Raw genomic sequence first — 8534 nt, forward strand, 5'->3', positions numbered from 1 at the left:
CAGGAGCGAAATCTCCCAGGAGGTGAGTTGTTGACCTCAGCCAAACGATCCAACAGAAGTCCATCTGGGATACACACTTCCTAGCAAATATTTACAGAGCAGCATTAACATTAGCCCAGGAGCAGGTATGCTCTCCGCCCTCTAAGTCAGGAGTATGTTGCATAGCATGGGTGGAGATTGGAGAAGTATAAAAATAAGAGAAATGCAGGATTTAATTTTTAAAAAATAATTCTCCCCAAAAATATTTGAAACCAGATACAGTACCTTGCAGCAAACATTTTAAGTAAAAATGTTTTTGTTAATTTTCAAATTGAAATGTTTATTCCTTCATGCATTATTTTTGGAAACCTATAAGGAGCACAGTACAAGGAGAAATGAGGTACAAAGATATGAAATACTGAACACAGTGCACAAATTCTTTGTAGCAGGCTTAATGGCTCAAAACTGATTTAAACATAAGCACCCACAGCTGGAGTCTTTGAAAATAGAAAGTGCGTTGAAATTGGGCTAGCTTAAAAATGTTACTGTCAACACAGTTTCCGCCACCTTGCACTTATATTGCATCTTCCATGTACTATAATGTCCCAAAGCACCTGACAAGGGAAAACTAACCAGCTGCTGAACAGTGATGATCTTTTCAGGTCCTGTATATTCCTACATTCCAAGGTAAGGGTCAGGAGAGGTGACCGAAGGTATGATCGAAGAGGTAAGTTTTAATGAGTCTTTGAAAGGGGAGTAGAGAGGTAACAAAGTAGAGAATCTTCAGTTTGGAGAATCTTCTCAAAATCCATTTCTTTGACCTAGTCACCCCTCCTAATCACTCCCTTCCAATAAAGTGTCCATTCTCCTTACACCTATTTGTGAAGTGCCTTGGGATATTTCCTTATGTTAAAGGCGCTATATAAATGCAAGTTGTTTTATTTACATTGGTAATGAGGTCTAAGCTTCCCATTGATGACTTTATAAGGTGCGTTTGTCCTACTTCTTAATGTAAGGCTCTGTCTAAATGCTTCCTGAGTGGACAAAACAACTGCGGTGGCAGCTTGAGATTGAGTGGTGCGGCCATGCTATAAAGTGCCTGGGGCCAAGACGCCACTTCCTCTACCCTCCTGAACTGTGGAAGAACTAAAGGAAGAGAAAAAAAATAAGGTTTACAATGCATCCCCCAGACAAGTCATTCCAAAACATCCTGAGCATGCAGCAGATAAACACTTACAATAGGTCCTTGCCTTATATAAAGAGAATGCACATATATAGAAAGATGACTACACTTATCTTGGCACCTCTCCTGATGCCATTGAACCTTTTCCTCATTTTCTCTCAGATACCGTGGACATAGAAGACTGCATTCATTCACTTAGCGATCTCCATCCGTGAAGCTTGCACTTGAGATTTTACAGGTGGGCCTTCTTTGGCACCAAACTGGGCTAGCCTCCTTTTGCGACACTTGCTGCAGCACAATTCCAACGAATTATATTCTTCCAAATCTGTTGTTCTTTTTCCTTTGTCCCTGAATTGGCCTAGGGTATTTTTCATCTACCGGGAGATTACATGGCTGCTGGTGAGTGGGAGCACTGAGGGCCATGATGCTTAGTTGCAACATGACTGAATGGGACAGGCTCAATGGACCAGCTGGTCTTTTTTGGTTTGTCTTTTTCATTTGTTCAGCAGAAATATTGCTGGCTTGCTCAATTTTCCAATTTACAGCTAGCCAGCTTGCAGGCCTGACACCCTGAACATATTTCATGTCCAGAAAGTCCATCAAAATGAAGGGGAGAGATTTGCCTCGCAAAATTCAGTGAGAGTAGCCCTTATTTTCCTATTCTTGCAAAATTGAGATGTAGAATAAACCAGAATTTTAGACCTCACTCCCAGTGTATTCCACCTCTCAGACATCTCCAGACAATGTAAATGCAGCTTCTGGCTTGGTCCAAAATAAGATGAACCTAAGTGATGGTAGAACAGTCCTCTTACCCTGACCAGTTTACTTGAGTGATGTTGGCCCAGTTTTGGATGTGTTCCACATCTCCTCACTGTACTACATGTGGGGCTCAATATTTCTACTTTTCTACTAAACAGCGACCTGCTTCCACAGCTCTGCTAAAGCTACTCTGTATCCAGCTGCTGGGCAGTGTGCAAGATGTTCTCTCCGTGTATTACGCACAAACTCGATTTTAACTCCTGGGCGGGAACATGGCAAAGCGAGCGGCCGGCCAGTTCCTGAGCGGTAGCAGGGAGATTCGGCTGATTTGAACAGCCAGGCCTCATTAACAAGTCTACTGACTCCCTGATCAAAATAGCCAGGATGTCAGCGGGAACCGGCTGCCTGGCCATTAAAATCGGGCAGCAGGAGGCTACTGCCAGGGACCCGGGGGAACGGTCCCCCGCACAAGGTAAGTGCTCTGAGAGGGGAAGCCCGGGGCAGGGAGACCCAAGGTTTCCTTGTGGGGTCTAGAGAAGCACTCCCATTCCTTTTGACTCACAATGAAAGCTGTAAAAAAAAAACTTACCTTACTGAGCCTCATCTGCCCCTGGCTGCTGTTCCCAGCAGGTTTTGCCTGGTGGGGAAACCACCACTGCTCAGGCCTCAGGTTAAAATGGCAGATCAGGCCCCTATGACATCATCAGAGTCTGATCTGCATATTTAATCAGGTTCCCACCTGGTTTCTGACTATTGTCTATTCTAGTCAAGGAAGTGCTGACTCACCGGTGAGCCATCTCTGGGTCAGTAAGTTACGCCACTACCTAGGCCTACTGATTTCATCTTGGGAGGAGGTGACAGAGTTTTAAATGCGGTGTCCCCAAACTAAAAGACATTAAAGGAGGCTCCGAAGTAAATTGACAATATTAAGGTCAGTAAAGTAAGTGATTTGAATGGTAACAGTACTCATCATTATACAATATAATACAAAGACATTTTTGGGGGGGTGTTAACCAATAGGATTAGAAGCATCCTGTTGCTACAAGCAGAGCTGACACATAACGTAAGCCTCAAGATAAAAAGTGACCTGAAGCTGTCATTTCAAAGGCACACCACATAAAGAGAAGGGATCTGCAATTATTAATGAATGAACACATAAGCACTGTAAATCTGCTGCAGGAAACAGCTGAACACTTTGGGCATATATGAGGGTAGAATGTAATTATAAAATTAGAGAATGGCAGCTAATCATTTCTTTCCAATGTGGCTTGTGCTTAATTATATCAAAATGGAACTCTGTGAAAATTTGCATGATAGTTAACCAAAGTAACAGATGTAACTACATGCAAAATGTACTCTTTATGCCAATAATGGCCAGGGGGTGCCCAAGCTGTGTGGGCCACATAGATACATATCATGAAGCCTATATCTTAAGTTGCTAATACTATCATATCTTGGTGTTCTGATTTAGGATTTATCCATCAATGAGGCAACAGCACTAAGAACAGTCCTTTCCAAACCTCCAGGCACACAAAATTCAAACAAAACAAACTAGAAGTATAAGTGCAAATAGGACTAAGTTACCTTGATTATGAGGGCCAAATTATCTTGGTTTGGTTTTTGGGCACTGCAGTTTAGAAACCTCTGTATTATAATGATCATGCCATCATTCTGCTTGTTTCAGGCCAAGGTTCCAAACAATGCCAGGACACAGAGAGGAGCAAGTGTTTGCCAATACCAAGGGATATCCCTGCACCCCTGGTAAAAGCTCATGCTAGGATTTATTGGGTCTGTTACACTCACTGCCCCCAGAAATCTGTGTTTGTGTAACAGTGGTTTCTAATAAAAGGATGGTAGATCTGCTCAGCCCTCAAAAGCATTTGGGACCTCTTCTATATCAATGGCATTGCTATGACGACAAGCACTTTGCATTACGCAGGCTTATTTTTCCTCTCAATAGATAAAGGCAGTGTCCCAGTATCACAGGATGCTGGGAGTGAGCAGGCAGATGTATTCACAGAGCCACAGTCATCCCAAATGTCATTTTCACAGAGCACTACCCTTAGTCCAGCACCTCACTTTCTCAGCAAGAGCACAGATCACCCGATGGCAGCATGGCATGGTCAAAGGGGTGCATTCAAGGCAGGCTTCAAAGAGACCAGCAAGCTGTTTGCTGAGGCCCATGTCACCTGTGTTGCCTAAGAATGAGGGCTCAGTGCAGTTCCCCAGGAATGAAGGATGCTGGAACATCTTATGAGCATGGGTATGTCACTCATTTCTACAGAACCCAACTAGATCCTCTACAGGAGTATATGATCCTGATGTCCATAAATATAGGCTAACCATCTATAGAGCAGAGCTTCTCCCACATGCATGTTTATATGGTGCATATTAAATGAAAAAAAGAACTGGCATTTATATGGCGCTTTTTATGACCTCTGGACGTCCTAAAGCACTTTACTGCCAACAAAGTACATTTGAAATGTGGTCACTGTTGTAATATAGGAAACGTGGCAGCCAATTTGCGCACAACAAGGTCCCAAAAACAGCAATGAGATAATGACCAGAAAATCTGTTTTTTAGTGACATTGGTTGAGGGATAAATATTGGCCAGGACACCATGGAGAACTCCCCTGCTCTTCTTCGAATAGTGTTATGGGATCTTTTACATCCACCTCAGAGGGCAGATGGGGCATCGGTTTAATAACTCATCCGAAAGACGGCACCTCTGACAGTGCAGCACTCCCTAGAGAGTCAGCCTAGATTTTGTACTCAAGTCACTGGAGTGGGACTTGAACCCACAACCTTCAGACGCAGAGGCAAAAGTGTTACCAATGAACCATGGCTGACATCTGTAATATGGCATCATTAGCCTGAAAGCATAGCTACAATGTGTGTTACCTTAGCATCTACAACACAGCTGCTTGGATGTGCCGAGTGCAAGAAGCTGTCAAAGTCGATTTTGATTCTTTAGGGGACACTAGTACCATCATTTCCGCTATAGTCACATGCATAATACACTGTATGCTGGTTCCAGAGATGAGATAGATTGCCACATGTTTTTCCTGTAGACAGCGGGATGACTAGCTTCTTACAGGTAACCAGGATCAGTGAGATTCTACAGGAATGTTGCCGTTGGCTGTTAGGAAACACACGTTAACCACAGCTCTAGTGAACAACAGTCGCTTTCCTGTAAGCTGCAGGGCAGCATCGGCAATAGCAAAGGGACAGTGGAAGGGACATAAAAACAGAAAATGCTTGAAATACTCAGCAAGTCAGGCAGCATCTGCGGAGAAAGAAACAGAGTTAACAGTGGAAGAGACAGTCATCATTGCCGCCAAGATATTTCAACAGTAACATTGTTGGAGTTCAGCTGAAGAATGTGGTAGTGATCTGCTGAGACTGATGGGTGCCTATCAATAATACCTCATTCTCAGCAGTCACGATCTGGGGTCCCTCTTCATCTTTCTCATCCCCTGGAGGCTGCACTTCATTGGTGTCCTTGCATGCTAGTGCCTCTCTCAATTGTAATATTATGAGAAATACACAATCACTATCTTGGACACTTTCTCTGGTGTACTATAATGTGGCTGTGACCTAGGCAATTGAATTGTTGCTTCAAGACTCCAAATCACTGCTCAGTGAGCACCCTTGTTTTGGTATGGGCCTCAATGTGCTGTTCCTCAGCCGTGTTGGTTGACATGGCAACTGGTGTAATCAGCCACGGTCAAAGAGGATAGCTGGAATTCCTCAGAAGCCATCCATCCAGCCTGCCGTTGCCAGGGAACAGATCGAGTGTTGAAATTGTCACAAGTTAAGAGTTATAGCAGCTCCCTTGATACCTGGCATTAACATGGAGCATGCTCGGGTTGACCTGACGCACTATCTACGCAGTGAGTAATATCCTTTCGCATATTTGTATGGCATAGCTTGACGTGAAGGAGCCCAAATGTCAAAGAAGGTTTGCTGCCTGGATATCTGCTCTTATGGCTTGGTGCCAAAGTCCACAAAGCAGGGTTTGTGTCTTAGCAGAGGTTAGATGACCTTGTGAGTGCTTCGCTGCACTAGGAAAAGATCACTTCTATCCAAACCCCTGTGACAGCTCAGAATGGGCCTGAAAAATAAGATTTCACGGTTGTGGTTAGTTGAAGAGCCACAAGCAGATCTGCACTCACTATGGATTGCCCGCCCAGCTCATGTGTCACAAGATGACACAACTGAGAAAGCAGACATACCCAGATAGTTTATCCTGAGACAGTAGATGTGCTCCTGTGGGTGTCCGATTCCAGTGATTTTCTGGGTAATATGCAGTCTGCACACTCTTTCAGCCCTCTGCCTTCTGCACCCAAGCACTAAATATAAACAAACTTCAGCAATGGTGCTCATCCAACAGAATTGGCTATCTTACAATTATTTTAACCCACTTCAAAATAAGAGTTAGAGAATAACCGGAACACTTAACAGATATGAGGAGGGCAACACTTTACTGCAGATGAGGGAAAGGCATCATTTTACTACAGATCAGGGGAGGGCAACACACTTTACTACAGATCAGGGGAGGGCAACACACTTTACTACAGATCAGGGGAGGGCAACACCAGTGGAAGCGACTGCTACAAAGTCTAAAAAAAAACTCACCAGAGAATTCGGCTCCAGTTTGGAATTGACATAAAATGACTTCTGTGTGCAATGGGCATTGCTAACTCAATTATCCCTCATCTCCGCCAGGTCTAGTGCCAACAGCTGTGTGTGTTAGAATGAAATTGTAACAGAGAACTTATCCCCAGGAGAGGAGGGGAAAAAACACACCATGGTGTGTTACCTATTACCTTGTTCCACATTCCAAGGTCTATCATTCCTGTTTAGCTGTTGTTGTTCAATAAGCTCCAGTGAAATCCTTTAATAATCAACTGTTAAAGCTCCTGATATAGTACAACTCTTTATATAGTGAACTCATGTGGTAAATGCTTAATTAAAGATATGCCACTTTATCTAGATTATCATTAACAATAGCAGATTTCTGAAGGTTCCTTTAGTCAGGAGCCTCACAATTTTGTGAAAAGGGGGATTTTAACCCAGCCCACCCTGTGGAAAGGGAGTGGACAGTTAAAATCACTGCAGAGTACATCCTGCTCCATTCCCGCTCTGTTCCCGTTGGCTGCCATTTTAACCATGCACTTATTTAGTTGTCCGAAATGCTCCCCAGATGCAGGCGGAGGCCTCATGAATACATGCAAATCAGGGTCCTATGATGCAATTAGGACCCCACCACCATTTTAACACAAAATCACAGAAGCCCCGTCCAACACCCAACCCTCCAGCAAAAGCTAATGGGATTGGTCACTCAGAACCACTGATGCTCTATTTAAAGAGGCACTCACCTGCAAGTAATTGGATCACAGGGTTTGTGTGCCTTTTGGATTGCCAGGTGAGTTTCCTGCTTCTTTTTTTTCCTTTTTTTTTTCTCTTGAAAAGATAATCAAAAGGTTTTTCTTTTCTTTTTTTTTTCCTTTTAAAGATCATCAAAAGGTTTTTTTTTTGTTCTTTTTTCTAATTAGGCCCCCCTTTTATAAGAAGGGGGGTGTGGGGTGTGCTTAACAACTAAAAACCAAACAAACCAAAACCAAGAGTTCAAATCAAAATTTTATTATCCTTGTTCAGGATGCACTCCAGCCCCTGCGGTGCCCACCGGTCGCGGAAAGCCTCAAGCGTACCGGCAGACACCGCGTGCTCCATCTCCAGGGCCACCCGGGCGCGGAGCAACCCGCGGAAGAGAGGCAGACAGGCCGAGCGCCCACCCCCGCGGACCGCGAGCATCCTGGACCTGTGGATAGCCACCTTGGACAGGCCCAGGAGCAGGCCCACGAGGACGTCCACCGACCTGCCCGCCCCCCTCCTCACCGGGCGGCCAAAGATCAGGAGCGTGGGACTGAAGTGCAGCCAGAACTTGAGGAGCAGCCCCTCCAAATAATGGAACAGGGGCTGCAGTCTCGCACACCCAGTGTACAAATGAAAAACGGACTCCTCCAGGCCGCAGAAAATGCAAGCGGCCTGGGTGTCCGTAAAATGGCGTAAACGCCTGTTGCACGGGACTGCTCCGTGCAACACCCTCCACCCCAGATCCCCAAAGTAACACGGGAGGACCCCCGTATAGAGAGCCTCCCACTGGGGACCCCCGTCTCCGCCGGACGGCAGGATGGCACGCCAGGGCGTGTCCGGGCGAGAGACGAGGGTGAGGAAGTGGATGGTGTGCAGGAGCAGCCCGTACAGGAAATCCCTCCGCGCGGTGTGAAACGGCACGGAGGGAATTTCCGAGAGACGGCTCAAGTTGTGAGGCGTGGCCCTCCGAGGCAGGTTCCGGGGTTTGGCACCGAGGAGGAATTCCGTCCGAACGGGGGTCAGGTCGGACGGGATGGCTCCGCACGCCTGAGCCGCCTCCACACCCCGAGTGGAGTCAGGGCCGAGCGCCGATCGAGTTTCCTGCTTCCAGAGGGCTTGTCTCACCTTTTTGGCTTTATTTACCCTCAGTAAACTCTATCTGCTTATCATGGGTGCTATTATTGTCAATTTCATATGGATGGAGGAACAGTTGGAGGAAGAGGAGCAGCAGCCT

At 45.5% G+C, this 8534-nt stretch overlaps 1 long non-coding RNA gene across 1 annotated transcript; it reads right to left on the reverse strand.

Moving 5' to 3' along the window:
- Positions 1-355: 355 nt before the first annotated feature.
- Positions 356-6635, reverse strand: LOC137326959 (uncharacterized). The gene is made up of 3 exons (XR_010964313.1): positions 6560-6635; positions 4823-5207; positions 356-1125 (listed from the first exon to the last, which is right to left on the reverse strand). It is a non-coding gene; the product is annotated as an uncharacterized lncRNA (long non-coding RNA).
- Between the last annotated feature and the right edge of the window lie 1899 nt (positions 6636-8534).

This window comes from Heptranchias perlo, chromosome 11 (genome assembly GCF_035084215.1).
Source record: "Heptranchias perlo isolate sHepPer1 chromosome 11, sHepPer1.hap1, whole genome shotgun sequence".
Classification (NCBI taxonomy): Eukaryota; Metazoa; Chordata; class Chondrichthyes; order Hexanchiformes; family Hexanchidae; genus Heptranchias; species Heptranchias perlo.